We start from the raw sequence: 23,140 nt of genomic DNA, 5'->3' as shown, positions 1-23,140 counted from the left end.
CAAAGTAGGGATAAAAAATAACTTCTTTATGAGCTGGCTGTGAGCATTAATTGGTGGGTATAAAGTGTTTAATAGAGACTGTGGCGCATAATAAACATTACTGTGCCAAGACCAAACTTCAGTTATGGTTGTTGGGGTCTTTAAATAGCTTGAAAGAAGGCAAAGACCATCTGGATAATTTTATTGTTTTTGTGACATCAAAGGAAAGACAAAATGAGATGCCTCCAGCCTACCCCAAAGTGTAAATGTTTGGCCAGAAATGAATACCCATATTCATTTCATATTAAATTAAAATCTCAAATTAATATTCATATAAATTAATGTTCCTAAAGTTCTTTTTCTAGTGGAAGGGATGGGAAGGAGACATGGCTAGTTAAGGTGGGACAAATTAGCTGGCTGCTGTACCTTTACTCTTACAGTTGTCAGATGTAGCGAAAAACACAAAAAACTCACACACACCAGAATACCAAGTTAAATTTACGTTCCAGATAAACAACAAATGGTTTGTTAATTAAGCGTTCCCTGAATGTTGTGAGAACATCCTGACTTTTATCGGGCAACCCCAACCTTCCACCTTTCCTCCTGAGGTTCTGGCACCTTCGCTTTCTGCTCCCGCCGTCTTGCCAGACATCTCGGTTGTTTGATTTCTCTCCCATGTCCGTGTCAGAAGATCAGCAACCATTGGCCTGAGTTACAGAGTTCATACATGGCCACAAGGAAACGCTAAAGTAAAACTAAACTCTGGAGTGTGGTTTGTCACGAGGCTGCTCTGTGTCATCAGCAAGGAGATGCTGGCGGGAGGGCTTCCACCTGGCTCCGATCTTGAGCATCAACCTACTCCTTAGGGCTTAAGTCGGCAGCTCAGAATATACCTGCCTTTGTGGCTGAAGCCAGACCAACCAAGCACTTAGTAAATCATAGCAGATATTAGTATTTGTCATCATATAACCTGGATGCGCTGATCGCCTGGAACCATCTGCTCCAGGCCCACTGTGTGAGAAGCCTTGATGGACAGGTCTGTTAAGCACAGCTGGGCTTTGGGGGCACAGGGTTGGTGGCAATTAGTTGACATATTTATTAGGGAAGCTGCATTACTTTGTGATAATTACAGAACCATGAGTAAATCATGCTCTGCCCCTCCCCCTGCCCTTTTTATAAATTAGAGTCACAGAGACATGTAGAGGTTGCTATGGGCTCTTAATGATATGTCCCTTCCCAGGCAGCTGGGACCTGCTTTGGAGACTGGGCAGTCTCCGGGGTGGCAGTTGCTCATCTTTCCAGGAGGAACACGGTCTGTAGCTTCCTTGGGGTCAAATTGAACATAATTAAAGCATAGTGATTAATTATAAAAACAATATGTAATTAAATATGTGTTTTCCCATGGTCTTAGGTGACCCCTGTGAATGGGTCGTTCAACCCCCAAAGGGGTCGTGACCCACAGGTTGAGAACCGCTGGGTTAAGTGGTCACCTGCCTTCCTTCCCTTCAGTAACAGTCTCTCCAGACTTAATGGGGAAGTTGGGATTAATACAACTCACTGGCTGAAGTTTGCAAAAGGTAATAATAAAACTTTACATTTGTTGTGGTTCTTACAAGATTCCTTCATGCATTTTATCCCTCATATAGTAGCAATTATACCATAGCAATTGCTGTAATCCCCATGTAACAGGTGAGCAAGACTTCCTTAAACTAGTTAAGTTTCTAGGATCAGAATCTAGGTCACCTGACCATTAGACAGGGGCCACATTTTATCTGGTGGCTCTGATTTCCTCTTGTGGTCACCTTAGAGGAGAGGAACATTTCTTTGGCACTCGAAGAACAATCTTATGGTCCAAGAAGAAGGTGTCATTTCTATTTGGACCAAAATTCCAATGAAGATTCCATGGAAATCAGCAAATATTACAAATTATGCACTCTTCCCTGGCCAGTGATTAAAGAACTAGAGGCCCAGTGCATGAAATTCATGCACTGGGTGAGGGGGTGTCCCTCAGCCCAGCCTGCACCCTCTCCAATCACCCTCTCCTGCACCCACAGGGATCGGGCCTAAACTGGCAGTTGGACATCTATCTCACAATCCGGGACTGCTGGCTCCCAACCACTCGCCTGCCTGCCTGCCTGATTTCCCCTAACCGCTTCTGCCTGCCAGCCTGATCACCCCCTAACCACTCCCCTGCCAGCCTGATTGATGCCTAACTGCTCTCCTGCTAGCCTGATTGCCCCCAACTGCCCTCCCCTGCCAGCCTGGTCACCCCCAACTGGCCTCCCCTGCTGGCCCGATCACCCCCAATTGCCCTCCTCTGCCAGCCTGGTTGCCCCCAACTGCCCTCCCCTGCCAGCCTGGTCACCCCCAACTGCCCTCCCCTGCCAGCCTGGTCACCCCCAACTGGCCTCCCCTGCTGGCCTGATCACCCACAAATGCCCTCCCCTGCTGGCCATCTTGTGGCAACCATCTTGTCACCACATGGGGACAGCCCTCTTGTGTGAGGGTGTGACGGTCAATTTGCATGTCACCGCTTTATTATATAGGATTACCAGTACACCATTGCTAATGCTACATGACAAGGCTCCTCTCCTCTGTCTGTCTATGGTTATTATTTTCTAAAATACCTGTTTTCGGTACCCAAAGACTTGTACTACCCAATATGATAGTCTATATGTGCCTATTGAACATTTGAAATGTGGTTGATCCCAAGTGAGATACGCTGTGAGTATAAAATATATACAAGATTTTCAAGGACTTAATATTAAAAAAAGAATGTAAAATATTTCCCTAGTAACTTTTTAACTATTGATTACATGTTGAAATGATAACATTTTGGATATGCTTGGTTAAATAAAATATATTAAGATTAAGTTCACACTTTATATTTTGCTTTTGTTACTCCTATGGCTACTGGTAAGTGTAAAATTACAAATGTGACTCACATTTTATGTCTAATGGACAGCATTGCTAGACCATAAGCTCCCTGAGGACAGGAACTGTGTTTCCACAGTAACTAGCACAATGTCTGCTATACAGCAAGTACTCAATAAACATGTGTTGACTGAATATACAAAGAAGGTGGAGGAAAGGCAACAGCTATATAGGGAATAATTGAGTGGGACCGTATAATCCGTAGGACTGTATTACCTGTAGAGTTGAAAGGGACTGCAGAAGTCATATATGTAGACCAAGTTCTCTGCTTGTGATGGAACACAATCCTCAGGAGTCCCTACGGGTGCATGGTGACCTGCCTCTGTAGAAAAAAGTTTAGTGACTGGGAACCTAGTGCTTCAAGAAGGCATCTGCCTCTGGCTAGGCCTTCATTTGCTCTAGAAATCCCCACTGCATAGCCTTGGGCACACCACATAAACACCAGCAGTGCCCTGGCTGGTGTGCTTAGTGGTCGGAGTGTCTTCCTATGCACTGAAAGGTCACAGGCTTGATTCCTGCTCAGAGCACATACAGATTCAATCCCTGGTCAGGGCACTAGCATGAGGCAACCAATAGATGTTTCTCAAGTTGATGTTTCTCTCTCTCTCTTTCTCTCTCTCTCTCTCTCTCTCTCTCTAGAATCAATGAAAAGCAGGTCCTCAGGTGAGGATTTAAAAAAGCACCAGTAGCTAAGCTTCATGTTGCTAAGGCGTAATTTCAGGTTTTGTCTCTCTCCCTCTTCCCTGTGGGCACCATTGTTGGCCTCCTTCTGGGATCCTTCCTCTTTGTCCAGTTCCCATTGGTCTGATGATGTATTGGCACGGTCTTCTGGGATTTGGAATTAGTTATTTTCCAAAGACACTACTGTCCCTTTGTCATCCCTTCAACTTTACACATCCCAGCTCTCAAATAGGGAAAATAAACTTCACCCTCAGGCCAAGATTTGTGGGTAAAGACCATTAGCTTGAGGGACCACTCAGGGCCTGTGCTGCTCAGACAGGGGAACTGGGACAGAGCAGCATACCCTCTCCATTGCTGGATGATCTTGATCCAGGGGAAAGCTTCCCCTAATGGACTGAGTCTGTCTGCTACCCATTAGTCTATCTTCCTCTTCCTCCTCCTCTACCTCTTCATCATTTAATAAAAAAGCTAATATTTATAGAAAAACTCCATGAGCCATTGGCTCTGTTAAGCCTTTTATACCCCTTATCTTATTTAATTCTCATAACTACCCCATGAAGCAGGTGGTATTTTTAATTCCATTTTAATGATGAAAGAACTAAGGCTTAGAAAAGTTAAATAATCTGCCAACGGTCATCCAGAAAGATGCCTAACTGGGCATCCAGAACTGGGATTTGACTCAAATTCAGTCTGATCCCAAAGACTAAACTATTAACTACATTGCTATTCTGTTTTGCAATTGGTGAATTCTACATTCTGAACTTCACAGTCTCTTATCCTTCCTTTACAAATCTCTTCCTGTTTTACATGATAGTCCTTCAAGAGTTGGAAGTCAGTAGTTTCCTCCTTCCTGGCCTAAATACTGATCATAGTTTCTCTCTCTCTCTCTCTCAGAGTGGTCACTCTTATTTTCTGTTACCTTTCCTCATCTGGTTCTGGCTCTCTGACCAGTTCTGATCCTCACATCTTAGCTTGGTGTTGGTCATGCTACCATTTTAGAATTAAAGGTAGGTTGGTATATGAAAAAAATAACAACTTATTAATCTTAAAAAGGAATTTTTACATATACTGTAACTTATTGTTTAACTCGAAGTTGAGTTTCACAACAACCTTGAGAGATATTCTTTTTTTAAAAAAAATATATTTTATTGATTTTTTACAGAGAGGAAGGGAGAGAGATAGAGAGCTAGAAACATCGATGAGAGAGAAACATCGATCAGCTGCCTCCTGCACATCTCCCACTGGGGATGTGCCCGCAACCCAGGTACATGCCCTTGACCAGAATCGAACCCGGGACCCTTCAGTCTGCAGGCCGACGCTCTATCCACTGAGCCAAACCGGTTTCGGCAAGAGATATTCTTAATATTTTTAGATAATAGCAAACAAGAAGTTGATTTATCCAAGGTTATACATACAATAAATGAAAAAATTGGAACTTTAAACCTAAACTTCCTATGCAAAGTTCTTTTCCCCACTTTAGATGCACCCATAGATTACATTGGAATCCTTCTGCATATTGGCACACTAGCCCTGAGACCTTGTTTTATGAGTTCCTGCACCAGGGCTCCTTGGACGGTCTCTGAGACAACTTTGACAGCCAGATCCATTCTTTCAGAAATGTTACAAAGGCATTGTCATTTATTTTGAAAGATACACATTTTTTAAAGAGTAATTGCATCTTTCCAAGAAAGCTTCACTTTGGCTGAGAAACTCACTTGGATGGCTGAGGAGAGACAAGAGACTGGAGGAAACCATTACAAACCTGGAAGACAAATGCCCAGCCATGCGGACTCCCAGCAGAGCACTTTGTTCTCTAAGAACTAAGGCTTCGAAAGGTTAAATAATCTGTTACTGTAACGTGCCTGGTGTGCAAGAGACCTTCAACAAGTCCTTATTTGAATGAGCGAGCTCATGTACCCTTACAAAGGTGAAATGAAGCAGAACCTTCCTTCTCCATGGAGGGAACAATCAGAGTCAAATAAACTGAGGTCACTTCTCAATGTTTAGGAATATTTAATATTTAATGACACACCTGAGGCTAGAGCTCAGATTTACTTATCTGAGCCAGCCCCGACTTTGGTCACCGTCTCATACCCTGGCTGAGTGTTTTAGAAAGGACCTTTTGGAGAGTTTGTAAACAGTTGCTATGGTAACCAGGCTCCATGGTAACCAGACACAATTGGGGTGGTGGTAGTGTGGCCATGAGGCTCTAGCCAGTATATTTCACTATTGCTTCCAATAACAAGGCTGCCCTGTGGTTCCCTGGAAAAGGACTGATATATACCCAGCAGCTAACAGGTTTCAGATGGAAATGACACAGTTTGATTAAAGGTGCCTATAAAATCACCACTGAGTTACAGTGATAGGCCCATCTGCTAAGTGTTCAGCGCTCTCTTTAATAGCTGTCTTTATTTTATTGATTTATTATTTTTTTATTAATCCTCACCCAAGGATATTTTTTTCCATTGATTTTAAGAGAGAGTGGAAGGGAAGGGGACAGAGAGAGAGAGAGAGAGAGATATGAGAGAGACACATCAATTGGTTCCCTTGCCCTGACCGGGCCAGGATTGAACAGCTCTCTGTCTTTAGTGCCTCTCTGTCACTATCATCTCAATGCAGTTAAATGAAGTAGCATTGTTTCAGCTATCAGATGAGTTTTCACAATTTAAGCTACTTTGCTGCCCCTTTAGCTGCCTCTAGTCCTCTGGGAAACAGTAGCACCATTTTGTTCTGGATGGCAATGTAAACGCAGGTTGCTCTGCCTTTATATCCATTGTAACAATAACACATGTATAACCATAAAAATAATAACCAATGTTGGTATACTGTTTTGCAGTTCACTGAATACCTGTAGGATCATTATCATATTTCCCACACATCAACCATGGAAAGTATTTGTTATTTCCATGTCACAGATGAAGAGGAAATTTGAATCTCAGAAAATGGAAAGATCTTCTTCAAAATCACATAATTGGGAGTGAAGGGGCTGGGACACAAAAGTAGGTCTTTTCAACCTTAAAGCTATATCCTTGCCTGCTGCACGGTCTTGTACTACAACCCCTTATATATCCTCCCAGCCTTTGTTCTTGCCGCTCTTGCAGAGCCATCCAAATGCGCTCTGCTACATTCGCGTGGAGGAACTGTTGGCCTGCTCCCCCAACACCACTCTGCTTCTCAAATCACTGCCTTTGTGTTTTCATCCTGGAATCTCCTTTAGCTCTTTGCCTCCCCGAAAAGTGTCTACTCATCTTTATAACTCAGCAAAAGCATCACTTGCTCTGTGGGACATTCCTAGAACCTCTCTTCCTCATAAGAAAAAAGACCTTTTGTCCTAATGAAAAATACTTATTAATTTCTTATCTCTCTTCTAGGCTGGGGACGCCTGTAGGGCGGCGCCGGGTGCCCTTTGTCTCTGAATTGCCAGGACCTACCTCCATGTCTAGAACTGAGTAGAAACTTAATAAATGCCTTTTGAGTGAAAGGCCCACATATACTTCTAATGGTGAAACATAATTCGATTTCCTTTGATTTATGAACATGTCATTCCTTTCTGTGGACTGTCACATCCTTGCAGGGGATGAGCTGTGTGGCCGCTCCTGCTGGGGAGGCGTTTCATGTGAGTGATTTACCGGTGTTCCCATACATCATGGAGGTGCATTTTAATTTCCATGTGATTGTCAGAATGAGATTCCTCTTCTTCCGTCGCCAAGATTATTGGTATTTTTTTGTTGTTGCTTCCCACTCTTTACCCTCTGGTTTTTGGGTCCTTCTTAGTATATATGTCTATAAAATTTATCTTAACAATCACTGTAGTGCCCTTATTATTTGCAGAAATTTGAAAAATGACTTGTTCTTGGCTCAAGAATGCTGGACATGTTGCAGTTTTCCCATTTCTTCAGAGCAATGCTAAAAAAATTATTTTCTCAGTAAAAGTGATTTCTCAGTCACTGTGAGTCCCATGCTTGTTCGTGTCCGTGGAGATAAAGGTCTGAGATGACACTACTTTTCCTAATTGAGAATAAGAGGATTGTAGGCAGGTTGGCTAGCGCTTTCGGATCTCTCGTCCTTCATATGTGGTTATAAATAGTTCCTGTGTTTTCAGTGAAGGGCGTCTCTTTTAGACAATTACCTGCTAAGAACTAGCTTATGAGATATTTAAATATCATGAAACAAGTATCACAGTCTTGTTCTATGTGGTAGACACTGAGTTACTTTCCTTGAGTCCTTGCTAACAGAGCCCCAGTTCAATTCCTGGCAGCAATACATCCAGCCTCTATGGGACACTGGTGACTAGCGTCCATGCCTCAGGGCTTTCTGGCTCTCCTTTGCCAGGTAATTCCTTTCTCTGCCTCCCTGGAAGCAAGCTGGGGTAGATCTCTGAGTGACAATGAGCAAAAGGGAATGTTCTCTGACTTGGCTGCTCCCACCCCCTTTGCTTCTTGCCTTGGGACATTGAGGAAACAAACCTAGGGCTAAAAACAAAAAATCCTTAGGGTGGTAGGATGACCAGCAATTGCTGAATCCTTGAAGACACAATCGAACTGCTGAACCAGCCAGAGACTCCTACCTCTGGGCTTCTTAAGTAAACACTGTGGTTATATCTGTAAAGTTTAAGCCACTGTTTGCTAGACTTTTCGTTCTTTGCAGCCTCATGCGCACTGATTGATGTAGGGCAGTGAGCATCCTATTTCCACATCTGTAGCAGCCAGGGACCTATCTCAGCGTAGGGACCTGTCTCTGCCCAGATGATGAGGTGCTCCTCTAAAATATATTGTTTCCCCGCTGTGCCATCCATTTCTTCATAAACTCAGCTTGCATTAATTTGCATTTAATCTGTGTTCTCTTCTCTGGCGTCTGGGATCTCCTCAGCATTTCGTCTTAATATTTCCAGGCAACAGGAGGTAGTAGTGCAATTGCTGGGACAGAACCTATTCCTATCCCAGAAATCATAATGAATACTTTTCTTTCCTTTTCTGGGCCCCAAGGGGTCCCAGATTGGAGAGGGTGCAGGCTGGGCTGAGGGACACCATCCCCTGTGCATGAATTTCATGCACCGGGCCTCTAGTACAACAATAATATCTTATGTGATGCAATGGTTAGAGGGAAATGTAATCCTATTGAAACAATAAAGTGTATTTAACAATCATTAAAAATATTTTTCATTGCTTTAGTTTTAAATTAATTAAAATCAATTTATTATACTGATTACATTTCAAGTAATCAATAGCCATGTACCTATGCATTGACTAGGTCAGGCCTATGCTCTTAAACCCTTTCAGGGCAGGAACTGTATTTTATATGGGTATCACCTTAGTTATTGCTTCCTCCTTGGAACCCTTCTCAGGTTCCCCAAGACTGGGTTAAGTGCCCCTCTTATGAGTGCCTACAGCCCTCTTTGTCAATTTCTATAGTGAAGCTTACACACTCTGTATTGCAAAAATTTATTTATTTGTCTATAGGCCCCTTACAGGCAAAGGATGTTTCTAGTTCACTGTTTATGTACTATGCTTAGTACAGTGTCAGGCATGTTGTAGGTACTTATCTTATCTAATAAAAGAGTAATATGCAAATCGACCATCACTCCAACATACAAGATGGCTGCCCCCATGTGGTCAAAGTTGGCCGGCAGGGGAGGGCAGTTGTAGTCGATCAGGCCTGCAGGGAAGGACAGTTGGGGGTGACCAGGCCTGCAGGGGAGGGCAGTTAGGGGTGACCAGGCCAGCAGGGGAGGGCAATTAGGGGCAATTGGGCCGGCAGGGGAGCAGTTAGGCGTCGATCAGGCTGGTAGGGGAGTGGTTACGGGGTGATCAGGCTGGCAGTCAGAAGCAGTTAGGGGCAATCAGGCAGGCAGGCAGGCGAGCGGTTGGGAGCCAGCAGTCCTGGATTGTGAGAGGGATGTCCGACTGCCCATTTAGGCCTGATCCCGGTGGGCAGTCGGACATCCCTCGAGGGGTCCCAGATTGGAGAGGGTGCAGGCTGGTCTGAGGGACACACACCACGCCTCCCCCCCCTCCCATGCATGAATTTCATGCAACGGGCCTCTAGTTAAATATATATTGATCTTTTTTATAAATTGTTAAATTCATCCAAAAATTTGTTTTTTGGAGCTTTTATCAGACCACAACTTGCTTGCGGGTAGGGTTCATGACTTATTCTTCTCTGTAGCTGTTCACCTAGCATAATGTTTGGCATATAGCTAGTACTCAATAAGTGTGTGTTGAATGACTGTTGATCCCTGCCACAACCTACAGATTTGCAGCCCTCAGTCTTCACAGCTGAGGCTGGCTGGTTCTACCTGCAGCCTCAGCTTCTTCCTCAGTCTTTGGTACTTAGAGTCACCTTCAAGGGCCTGTGTCTGATTCTCTGAGGTGGAGTGGGCAGTGCTTCCTCAATCCGGTTGGTCCTGGAGCCTCTCTTGGGCTTGTCAGGCTCCCTCTATCTCTGGCAACACCTGGCTGTATGATTAAAGGCAATGGCCACGTTGGCTTTTGGAGCCGGGCCTCCCTCTGGAGTGCTTCTTTCTGAATTATGCCTTACCTGCCCGGGTTTATAGTTTGTGGTCTCCTGGTATAGACTGATTTCAGGCTTACACAGTCTTGGGATTTCCTCTTCCACCCACCGGACTAGATTTTCTCCCAAGTTCACTTCAATTTAGTTGTTTGGGTTGTGCAGCAACTGGGCACACCTCCAGGGGGCGACATTCACTCACAGTCACCCTAGATATGAAGAATTATTTCAAAAATATTCCAGCAGATGGCAGTAAAGTGTTTTGAGCAAGGGGTGCCTTTTCCTAGCTTGTACAAGTCTCTGAACAAGCTACTATTGGGGCTGCCAGTGGGGGCTGCCTGCAAATCTAGCAGGAGAGTCTAGTTGGAATTTCTAGTCCTTCTTCTCTTATCCCTTATCCTTGTAGTTAATCATATGTGGCCAGGGATAGAGAAGACATGGTAAACAGGAAAGGCCTCATGGCTGGGGAATGAAACATTTCCTTACGACTATTTCCTGTTGCCAAACATCACTGGTATGGCTTCATGGACCACCCCCACGCTCCCAGCCTCGCCTCAGTCCTTGCACTCTGATCTCATTCCCTTGCTGTCTGTGAATCACCTGGAGACAACACCTGCACTCTATGATGAGTCTGATTAAGGTTCCTTGTATGTAACACCAGTTTCTTCATGGGCACCAATGGTACATGGTCCTGGAGATTGGAGGAACAGTCTATGCCAAAAAAATTTTTTTTTAAAAGAGAAAGCAGTTTAATACCATTAAAAGGATAGAAGAAAGAAATGAAAGGGTTCCAAGAGAAGGAAGGTGCTAAAATGCTTGATACTAATTTCCCTTTTAGGCCAATCATCTGGACTGGTGGAATCAGGTCTAACTGTGAGATCTATAAAGCTGTGAGCATCTCTGTCTGTGAGCATCCATCAGGAGGAATGTGCCCTCTGATTATTGACTGTATCACGATGCATTTCAGAGTGCATTTGGGAAGGAGATGCATGGCCATACCCTGCGGGGCTAGACTCCAGTCCTCACCCAGTAAGTTCCAGGGAAGAGAGCATAGCACAACGTGTCCCATTCAGAGCCGACTTCATCCCAGCCAGTGCCCCTGTCCCCAGCTTGCCTGGGCGTGTATTCCTGCTTAGGCAAGCAGACCGGTCATTAGCAGGTTTGGTTCTTGTATGAAAATTATTCCAGATTATTTCTTGGTGGTGTGTAGGCCAACATGGTATTGGAGCAAGAGGTCATTGCCTGCTGCTTGGGGGGACTGGCTTCTGACAGGGCATAGTGGAGATTTGCTCAACTTTCTTTTCAGAAGCTGTGTGACAGGCATGGCTCAGATGAAAGGGAACTAGTCTCATTGTGAGACATCCGTGAGGATACTAGAGAGAACTAAGTTCTAGCGTTGGGCCTGCATTTCCAAGTAGTTATGTGGCTACGGGAAAGTCATCCTTTCTGGATACTGCCTCTCTTACATTAAATGCGAATTTGAGAGGGAAAGTTTCCAGAATTCTCTGGCTTTGGGTGATGTGTAACCTGGCAGGCATTTCCAATGCAAACAGTAAATCACTAAGAGCAAGGATAGCAAGTGCCTGGCACTTTGCTGCCACATTGCCTATAATCAGTCCGGCTAATCTTTCCTCTTGTGCCTGGCTGTGGCCTCAGAATCTTTCTCGACACAGTGCCCCAGAGACCACTACCCAGCAGTTGAAGTTAGCCTTCAATTGGAACCTTCAGTGAGAGTTCAAGGTTCCATGTCTCTTGTTACATTGGAATTTCCATCTCCTAATAGCTCCTAAAGCTGTGTTCGTTGTTCAAAAAACAGGCATCTTAACAGACTCACAAGGATACTAGTAAACTCCCATTCTTAAATTTTAGCATACATCAAGGCAAGGATGTCTGAATGTGAAATCAAATGAAATGAAATAAACTGCAATGGTAAAGACAGGGGCTATATCAAATATTAATGAATGACTTTTGATTTATGTTGCATTAAGTATGAGAGGTAGAGAATTTTTAAAAATCCCAAATCTAGTTTGGCAAAGCATCCTCATATTTGAGAATAGGGGAAAAATCCCTGCGGCTAACAATGTGTTAACAATTCTGTGTTGCTGATTTGAACACCGAAGGCTTTTTCTTTGTCTTGGTGTGAACGGATGGACTATAGCCCACAGTCTGTGTTCTCCAGGGACAGAAACCAGCATGTTCAAGGCCTCCCCTCCCATATACGTTTATGTCAGGTCTTTGAATCTTATTTAGATCCAGTGTTGTCTGGTTGGACCGGAAATTTATTTCATGGTCTCAGTTTTCACTAGTGGTTCTCAGACTTTATGGGTGATGGAATCTCTAGGGAGCTTGCAAAAAAAAAAGTAATTTCTTGAGCCCTGTCTCCAGAGATTCTGACTTAATAGGTCTGAGATAGTGCTCAGGAATATGATTTTTTATTAAGGCCCAGATAGTCCTTAGGTCACAATTTGCGACATAGTTGTCTATGCTTTAGTGAAGCAGTTCTTTCCTTAGCTGAAAATCGGATACTGATGGCTTCCATTTTCCATGTGAGCCACATGGTGCCACAATTAACTCTGTGGTGCTCAGTTTGCACCAGATCTTAAAGAATAGACTCAGGAAGCTGTATGGAGGGTAGCAATAGCTCTTGAGTATAAAAGCTCCTAATGACAAAGACAACATATTAACGTGATAATATTGTACTTTTGGTATTTACTGATGGAAAACAGATACAATAATGAGAAGATGCTATGAATTTAGTGATACTTCTAAATGAATTTCTATTTCACCAATAGCATCTAAGCACATTTAAGAGTGTTAGTGTATGTGTGTGTGAAAGATACTGTTTATTTAATCTATGTACAAGGATCAGGAAACCCTATGAAAGAATTTCATCAGCTAAACCATGAGTCCCTCATCCTGCCCTGAGTGTTCTTGATGCAGAAATTAGAATCATTTGGAATAAGAAAAAGCCCAGGAAGACTTGAGTTTGGATTTCACAAGGGAAGCATGCTGGCTGAGTTAAATAGCTGCTTAACCCTTACGCCGTAGTTCCTCACCTGCCAAATAATGATGGGTATTATATTCTGAATGGTTTTCATGTAAAGATTGAATGATGTTGCCTGGCCAGTGTGGCTCAGTGGTTGAGCATTGACCTATGAACGAGGAGGTCACGGTTCGATTCCTGGTCAGGGCACATGCCCAGATTGTGGGCTCGATCCCCAGTGTGGGGCATGCAGGAGGCAGCCGATTAAGATTCTCTCTCATCATTGATGTTTCTCTTTCTCTCTCCCTCTCCTGTCCTCTCTGAAATCAATAAAAAATATATCCTATCTAATAAAAGGCTAATATGCAAATCAACCAAACTGCAGAACAACTGGTCACTATGATGCGCACTGACCACCAGGGGGCAGACGCTCAATGCAGGAGCTGCCCCCTGGTGGTCAGTGCGCTCCAACAGGGGGAGCGCTGCTCAGCTAGAAGCCAGGCTCATGGCTAGCGAGCACAGCGGCAGTGGTGGGAGCCTCTCCTGCCTCCAAGCAGCGCTAAGGATGTCCTACTGACGGCTTAGGCTTGCTCCCCGAGCCTAAGCCGGCAGTCAGACATCCCCTGAGGGCTCCCAGACTGCGAGAGGGCGCAGGCTGGGCTGAGCACCCCCCCCCCCCCGCCCCGTTCCCGTCCCCAACCAAGTGCACGAATTTCATATACCGGGCCTCTGGTATATACATAAAGATTGAACGATGTCATATAGGCACACTTATTGCCCTGAAGTAGACAATTAATGTTAGTTTACTTTCTTCCTTTAATAGAATTAATGAAGTGACTCCTTAAAACTGTAGCATCAGGAGAACCCGAGGCTCTATGCTCTCCCCTTTGATTCAGCTTCACTGTCCCCAAGGCTTTCCTTCTCTACAAGAGATGGTTTGAAGGACTTTCCAGTGGGTGCTATGTTCAGACTCTTTTGTCCTGTGCTTCTTTTGTGACTTTAAGAGTCTATAAGCCACAGTAATCTTGGGAAAATAAGGTGCGGATTTAGAATGGACTTCTGCAAGTTATCGGTATCTGACACTATTGTTCTTCATTAAAAAGATGCTGGGCACTCGAGGAATGATATAGAACAAACAACCACCCCATCCCTTTTCAAAGGACGTCACCCATAATTAGTCTGTTTTTGTTCTTAATGTTCCCAAGTGAAGCCTACAGATGGAGCCACGGTTATTACATCCACTTGGAACGCTCTTGTTCGCCTCTTGTCAGGAGATAGCAGGAGGCAGGTAGTGTTTCTCTCTTCTTCTATAGCTATTCTACCATTTGACACTGAAAACACTCAGACTCGGGGTTTAATTTGAATATCTATGGCATAAAATTACCAGTGTTCACATCCTCTAGCATTTTCCTGACAAATTAATTGCCAATACAATTTTCAGCAGTGGGTGTGTGTGGAGGGTGGTAGGGTTGTGAGTTCAGTTTATGGGAGGTAATTATGGGTGGCCTGGGCCAAGAAAGAGCAGAGATAATACTAAAGGAGCGATATTTGGGGTAAGCAGCACCTGCTCCTTTGCCTGCTCCACAGACCCATGCACACATAGAATTTGGAGGATTTAGTGTCTACCTTTGGTACACATAATGTAATCTCTTACACATGGTGTGATCTGTGACGGCTGTGAGCTATCTGAAGTGACACTGTATACCACCCTTACCTGGTTCTTAGATCTTTGAGCTATTTTATTCGGCACTTCAAGTCTTTAAAACACCAGGATAAACAAGACAAACAGCAGAATTGGTTAAGGCAGAGGGTAAATAAAGCTAAAAAGAGATTCTTTATTTGGCTGGGTCTGAGAGAAGGATACTTTTGTTGACACATCTGAAAGCAACTGGTCTTCTCTGTAGGATGTGGGAAACCATTCCGTTGGGATGAAGCATGTGGCCTTTAAAGGAATAGTCTCTGCCCAGCCGGTGTGGCTCAGTAGTTGAGCATCGACCTATGAACCAGGAGGTCATGGTTCGATTCCTGGTCAGGGCACAGGCCTGGGTTGCAGGCTCGATCTCCAGTGCTGGGTATGCAGGAGGCAGCCGATCTATGAGTCTCTCTCATCATTGATGTTTCTATCTCTCTCCCTCTCCCTTCCTCTCTGAAATCAATAAAAATACATAAAAAAAGAAGTAGTTGCCGAAACCGGTTTGGCTCAGTGGATAGAGCGTCGGCCTGCGGACTGAAAGGTCCCAGGTTCGATTCCGGTCAAGGGCATGTACCTGGGTTGCGGGCACATCCCCAGTAGGAGGTGTGCAGGAGGCAGCTGATCGATGTTTCTCTCTCATCGATGTTTCTAACTCTCTATCTCTCTCCCTTCCTCTCTGTAAAAAATCAATAAAATATTTAAAAAAAAAAAAAAAAGAAGTAGTTTCTGCTCATTTCCAAGTCTTCATTGAAAAACCATTTCCTTGAAATATACACCTTTAGACAAGCTACATAATTTCCTTTTTCAGCACAAGCCTCTTACAACAGTTGTAATTTTTTAGTGTAAGAGGCATTTGCTGCTGGAGTTGTTTTAATTTTTATTGTTTATTTTTATTTATTTATTTTAAGTATATTTTTATTGATTTCAGAGAGGAAGGGAGAGGAAGAGAGAGATAAAAACATCAATGATGAGAGAGAATCATTGATCAACTGCCTCCTGCAGCCCCCTACTGGCTGACACTCTATCCACTGAGCCAAATGGGTTAGGCCTATTTTGTTTAACTGCATAAAGAACAACAACAACAACAAGTCCAAGCAGACAAATAAAGGCCAATAAAATCTCAAATTGAGACGAGGAAGGAGTGCAGGTGGTGAAGAACAGAATAGATAAAAACCCTCAACATCCTTCTTAAAGTTTTCCAACTATTTAAAATAATAGCACTTTTATAGATCTCTTTTCATCTCAAAGATATTTTTGGAAATCGAGTGTTATAAGATTATTGTGTGACCAAAAAAAAGAAACAAAAACCACAGCATAAAACAGAGAGGTATACACATTTGATTCCATTAAATCTTGTAGTCAAGTTTTCTCTGTGATGTCAGTTGCTTTCAAAAATATTAAAGGCCCGAAGAGGATGAGATAACATTTCTGGCACCCCTGTTCCTCGAATAATGGGATTGGAGAGTAGGGAATGAGGCTATTTGTTGGCCAAGGTTAATGGACAGGGTTTCAACTTGTCTCCTCCATGAATTTGGATCTCATCACCCAAATATCTCAGCTACAAGGCACCTGCCACGTTTCCTGGGAGACAACTCTACTCTCTCAGAACTCTCACCAGGGTAATCACTTGGAAGATGCCAGAGTTGGGTGGGACCATCTACTTCAGTCTTTCATTTCACAGAAAAGATGATCAAGGGATTTACCCAAGATGGTCAAGGAAGTTGGTAATAGAACTAGGGCTAGCAACCAGGCCTGATTGTCTTTCAGGCAGCGATAAGTAAATGTTACAGGGCCCAAATCAGTTACTTTATGTGGATATGGACACTGAATTCTTTTTTTAAAATATCTTTTTATTGATTTCAGAGAGGAGGGGAGGAGAGAGAGAGAGAGAAACATCAATAATGAGAGAGAATCATTGATTGGCCGCCTCCTGCATGCCCTACACTGGAGACAAGCCCGAAACCCAGGCACGTGCCCTGACCAGGAATTGAACCATGACCTCCTGGTTCATAGGTCAATGCTCAACCCCTGAGCCACACTGGCCGGGCTGGGCACTGAATTCTTACTTTGTAAATCAACTTTGCTCTACAAAATTTGCAGATTATGAGACAAATGTCGTGCTGACAGTCAGGCGGAGCTAGGCAAGGAGAGGAGTGGGCGTCTATTGAGCACTTACTATTGCAAGGCAAAGCAATTTATGATTGAATGTAATTTCCATGTCTCCTCAATGAGGAGGATATTATTCTTATTTTAAAGGTTTGGAGAAGTTGAGCATGCTGCCCGAGTTTCTTTAGTCATTAGCGTGGAATTTAAATCCATAAATAGACGAAGTCGACCTATAATCTTTCCATTCATAACCTGTTTCACCCCCTTCCAACATTATTTTTGGTATTCTTGCTAGGACCAGTAAAATTACAAAGCAGGATCTAGGTAATCAGCCTTATTATTTAAGACACACATTGATAGTGCACCTATCAAATACTCAGCTTTGTGCTGGTTGGGGAGAAAATATCAAAAGAGTATGAGACTTTTGTATAACTGAGAAGGGCTCCAGACATATACAGGCATCAGATAAATGTGGCTTTCCATGGTAATTATCAGGAATGCAAACATTTCCTCCATGGCTTACAAGGCCCTATATTCTTGCTACTTGGAAGAAGTCCAATGTGCTATCCATTGCGCCACAGAGCCAAGCTATTCTTGCTACTTGTGGTGGGCTCCCTGGACGAGCAGTACCAGCGTCATCTGTTAGCTTGTTAGAAATATGGAATGTCAGGCCCACCTTAGGCCTCCTGAATCAGACTCTGCATGTTAACAACATCCACAGGTAATTTGTAAACACATTCAAGATTGAGAAGCAGAGCCCACAACCTCTTTGATATTATTACCCAGACACAGTAGCCTTCTTTTTGCTTCAAATATGCTTTCTGGCTCCTACCTCAGGGCCTTTGCACTTGCTGGTTCCTTTGCCTGACTTCTCGGTCCTCAAATTTTTTGTGGCTCTGTTTTGTCATTTGGATTTCAGCTCAAGCAGTATTCCCTCTGAGAGCTTAAGAGTGCTGACTCCTAGGGAACTGCCTTATCCTGCTATATTTTCTCACAGTGTTTATTCTCTGAAATTATATAGCACTTATTTATTTGTTTGCATGTTTATTACCTGTCTCCTCTCACTGGAATATTAAGCTCCATAAATGCAGGAACGCTTTGCTTATCTGACTCACTGTTTTATTCCCCAGCACCTGGAACTCTGGCTCAAGTTAGGTATTTGTTGTTTCATGAATTAATAAAGAAATGAACAATAAAGAGTATTTTGTTGCTATTGAAATTTCAACATGTTGATATTAAAAGCTAAGTTTATTTGCAAACATTTATCTAACCAAACTACCAATCTGTACTATAACAACATCTGTGTGTGTGTTTGCTGGTTTGAGATAAGGTTCTTTGGGCTACAATTCATGAATCAAGGAAAGGAAAGCCATGGTAGAAAAAGAAGCATTCTTCTTAAACATTTGCCAATTTTATAGAAATTAATTTTATTGAGGTAGCATTTGTGGGTTTTTGATTTATCTTTATAGGTGCCTTTTTCTTTTCATGTCTTTTTAGCAGTTCCCTTGAGCCATGCAGATGTTCACCTTTGACTCAGGCAAAAATGCGATTGGAAACCTTCCCTTTTTATTTATGGGCACCTACCATGCAGCGGTTTATTTCTTGGTTAGAACATGCATGCTTTACGAGCTGCCTGCTCGAATGCACTGCGGGTCTTCCTGGAGCGAAAGGCAAAGGTAGCCGCGCTGAATTCTGACGCGGCCTCCTGAGAAGTGTTCTCACATCTGTTATGTATGAAGGTCCCAATGAAAAAGAGAACGAGGAAGAACAAGCATGTGATCTTTAATATGGGTCCGGTCACTGAGAACACAAGCTCTCATTTCAGTTCTCATAACAAGGTTATAAGGCCGAATTGGCCCATCCACAGAATGAGAAACGAAGAATAGAAGGTTGACTTGGTCAGAGTCGTCCCACCGGTACGTGGCAGAGCTGGAGAGTCGAGTTCACATTATTTCCATTGGATTTCTGTCTCATTCTTAGTGAAACTCCATCCATCACCATCCACTCTTTTGGGTAAGATGTCTCCAGTGCTATACTTTTACATGAAAACTTTTGTGTGTGTGTGTGTGAGAGAGTCAAATTTTCTACTTTCATCAGAAGACCACCTCAGGGACCAATACATTATAAAGGATTAATGAGAAAAACAAAAGGGATAATGCAAAATCTCAGTACCATGCAAGTAGAAGATGCTCTAGCTCAGAGGTGAGGAAATCCAGAGATAAAAATATTGCTTACATCACAGGACCGTGGCATTTTTAGTCAACAGATCCAGCCAGAATATAATGTGCTAAGAATTTGAGAGATCAGCCATTGGGGTTTCACTAATGCACATACATATTATTTTATTAGCCAGACAGTGGTAGTCATTGTTAAGTGAAGGACCTAATTCAGATGGAATACTCATGATCCCGTTTTGTCCATAGAGTAGAAAATAATTTTGAGGGCGGTCTGATATTCAGATGAGTGTACCTTCACCCCCTCTCTCCAGTGACCTAAAGGCAGTGAGAAGAGGGGGAAGGGTTGCTTGGGACAGTTCTTCACCCCACAGCAGATTCTACCCTTAATCCTACCCCCCTTCATTTCCCGAGGTGCTCACTTTGCATCTTTTCCTCTGGAAATGAAACCCCTAATTCTATCCTAGTACCTAAAAGACCAAGACAGTAAGATCTCCAGGTGAATGCTCTCTTTATCGACCAAGAGGCCATTGTGCAGAGTGAGTTCTGCATTTCATCGCTAAGTGCACTGAAATTTCCTAACACACTTTGGGTAGTTCCCAGTAGATGGCGCTCATCAGCAACTTTCTGGAAAAAGCATATCATAAGCTTTTTAAAGATACTACTAAAGGGTTTTGAGTTTAGAGCCTTTTTGAAGACCAGAGCTTTGTAAAAGATACATTTTGCCCATTTCCTGCCCACTCATTCAGAAATCAGAAATCAAAGGGCAGGAGGGGAAGTTGCTTTTCTTTAGTTTATTACCTTGCTTTCTTTAGTTTATAAATTTTTTGTTAACTACAGTGTCTTCCATGGCTCAGAAGGAAAAAACAAACCACAATCAGAGAAATTTTCTCCCCGTTTTTTTTTTTTTTTTTTTTCTTTCTACTCAGAGGATCTGGATGTATTGCCCTCCTCTCTCCTCTGGATACATTGTGCCCCAGTGGTTTTCATTTGGAGGCCATTTGTTTAGAGCTCAGAGGCCCACTCTTGAAACAAGTATTTTTAGGAATAGTGGGAGGTGCCTAGAAATGCCTTCCAACCCTTGATGTTCCTGAAGTTCAGTCTCAGCACTATTTTAATAAAATGTAGGCACCGTGTACACCATTGTTTCTATGAAAAAATGAATTCTGAATCCCTCCCCTCTAGTAACTCCTTCATTTGTTATCCTGGATCATACAGGGATTCTCTCGAGCCCTTACTCTCTGTTATTTTTCAATGGGCAACAATGGGCAGTTACTTTCCCAGGGCAAACCTTAGCTTCCTCCCCATCCAGGGCTTGGGAATCTACTGTTCTCAAATCAAGTCTCAAAATCAAGTCTCCATTTGTGTCTATATCTCCTTGCAGTAATTGAATCATCCTATCTTTGGCAGGTGCCGCCTCACAATAAATTATAGTGCTTTAATCACAATTTTTATCCATTCTGAAGGATATCTGGAGGAAAAAATTGAAGCAGAAAAAGGGCTAAGGTGCCGTTCAGGTGGTAGCAGAATCAAAGGAAAAATTCAATGATGAGTAATTCACTAAAAATCTTCTTTTAGAAACTGTGGGTCATTTTTTATCATCAGCTGACGTCACGCGCCATTCTTTCTATATTCAGGCCCTGTCTGGTCTAAGCACAGATGGGGTTTATAGGTTGTGTTGCGAGTGTTTCTCAATGCCCACTGATCAGTCTGATCTTAGTACAAAGTATAAGCTGTTTGCCAAGTCACAGAGGGATGGAAATATGCTATTTCCATAATACTTGGAAGTAAGTACATAAGAGAAAATATAGCTCTGTTAATAATAAGCTATTGCTAGATGTATACAAGAGTCATCGGGCGAGTATTTATTTTTCCTTCTATTGTTTTTAATGTTTCCTCCCAGAGAGTGTTCTGTTTAGATTTTTTCATTCATTTATGCAGTTGATAAATGTTTACTGAGCATCTTATACATGCCACATGCTCATATAGATAAGAGGCTGGCAAACTATGGTCTATGGGTGAAATCCTGCCCACCACCTGTTGTTGCAAATAAAGTTTCATTGAAACACAGCCATGCTCATCTGTTTACGTATTCTCTATGGCAGCTTTGGTGCTACAGTGGCAGAGTTGAGTAGTTGTGACAGAGTCTGTTGGACCTGCAATTCTCTTATGGGAAGACTTCTATTCTCGATAAGGAAGATACAGTGTTCCATGACCTTAATGAGATAACTTTTTTGGGAGGAAATGTGATGCTGGGGAGAAAATAAATAAGTGAACAATTTTTAAAAAAATTCACTACTAAGTGTTATAAAGCAAATAAAACAGAAAGGTGTACTAGCGAATGGGTCAGGGGCAAGGGAGCTACTTGAGATGGAATGGTCAGGACAGGCTTCCTGAGGGTGTTACATGTGAACAGGTATATCTGAGGGATGGGAAGGGCATACATACAGAGACCTGGGATAGGGGCCCTGGCTCGGGGGAAGAGCCTGAGCAAAGGCCTGGTCTGGAATGAGGTTGGCATATTCAAGGTACAGAGAAAAGGTCAGTGTCTTTGGAGTAGAAACAGTGAGAGGAAGAGTGATAGGAGATGAAGTCAAATAGAAGGTTAGGAGCTGGATCAATGGGACCTCATAAGCCATGATCAGGCATTGGATTTTTTCTAAACACACTAGAAAGCCTTTGCATGGTTTGAAGCAAGGTAGTGACATGACCTGATACATATTTTCAAAGATCATTCTGGGTGTTAGGAAATGGGTTGGAGAGAGCAAGAGTGGAAACAAGAAACATCTAAGTGAGAGCAATGGAAGCAGTGGTGGTGATGAGAAGTGGATTACTCTGGAACACCTTTTGGTGTTACAGCCGATGGGGCATGCTAATGGATTAGATGTGGAGTGGGAGGGAAAACGAGGATTCCAGGTGACTTAAGTTTTTGTACGGAGCAACCAAATAGAGGGGTAGTGTATTTATGTAACTGGAGAAGACTAAGGGTAGAGCAAATTTGAATAGAGATGTGGATAAAGAGTTTTGTTTTAGGAAAAGTAAGTTTGCGATGCTGGTTAGATATCCAAGTGGAGATGTCAGGTAAGCTATTGGCTATATACTTTTGATGTGATCTCAAAATTGGAGTGGTCCCAGAATTGAAAATAAGAATTTTAGAGTCTGCAACATGTAGATGGTTTTCATAGCCATGGGAATGGAAGAGATCCCCTAGGGAAATAAAAATACCGATAGAAAAGAGAAGAGGACCACCAAATAGGTATACACGTTGCAAAGATATTCACACAGAATTGGAAAAGTATGAATTAGACCCAGATTTTAATACTTTCTCAGCCCCTTACCAGTCATGTAGCCTTGGCTATTTTATATCTCAGGTCCTAATGTCAAAAAGCTTAAAAACCTGTGACTTTTAGCCTCTGATTTAAACAGTGATTGCTTGCCAAATCATGTTCTTTAGCAAATCAGGAGTCACTTCTATTTGGAGGAACAAAGCTCCCTGATATTCATGTGCTCTCACTTGAAATAATTTTTTCAGCTTTGTGCATCAAGGAGCAGAAATGTTAGAGACCCAATATTTTGAAACTCTTGCTTGATCTAGCTAGAGCTGGCATCACAGAACGCTTTTACAGGCTCCTAGCTTCCTGGCAATCTTTGCCTCTTGTGTTGATAACATTGGACCAGTGGTGATGTTAATGGTGGAAGTGGTGGATCCCTTTCCCCACTGGGTGCTGGGGGTGGGGTTCTTATGATATCTTAAGAAAGAATTTTCTAAGACATGGGAGGATGAGTGATTTTTATTTGCATGAATTACATCCCTCGGTTTCTACTAAAGTCCCGTTTCCCTTAATCCAATCCTGGAAGAGGTGCAGCTGGGGATTCAGCAGAGCTAGAAGCAAAGCCAGCATTCCAAGTTTCTGTTCCATGTTGGAACTGGGTCCGGCACAGCATAAGGCTAGTTGCGGTCCATTAGTCCATTGTGTGTGGTCCATCTGGCCTTGAGCCTTTGTGGGTGAATGCAGGGGAACATGCCCCCTGCAACAGGAGAGCCAGGAGCACAGTGCACAGGAGAGCCAAGAGAGGGAACGC

The sequence above is a fragment of the Myotis yumanensis genome, unplaced genomic scaffold (genome assembly GCF_028538775.1).
Source record: "Myotis yumanensis isolate MYYU_CA2020_CCGP unplaced genomic scaffold, mMyoYum1.0.hap1 SCAF_14, whole genome shotgun sequence".
Lineage (NCBI taxonomy): Eukaryota > Metazoa > Chordata > Mammalia > Chiroptera > Vespertilionidae > Myotis > Myotis yumanensis.
This window is presented reverse-complemented; position numbering follows the sequence as displayed.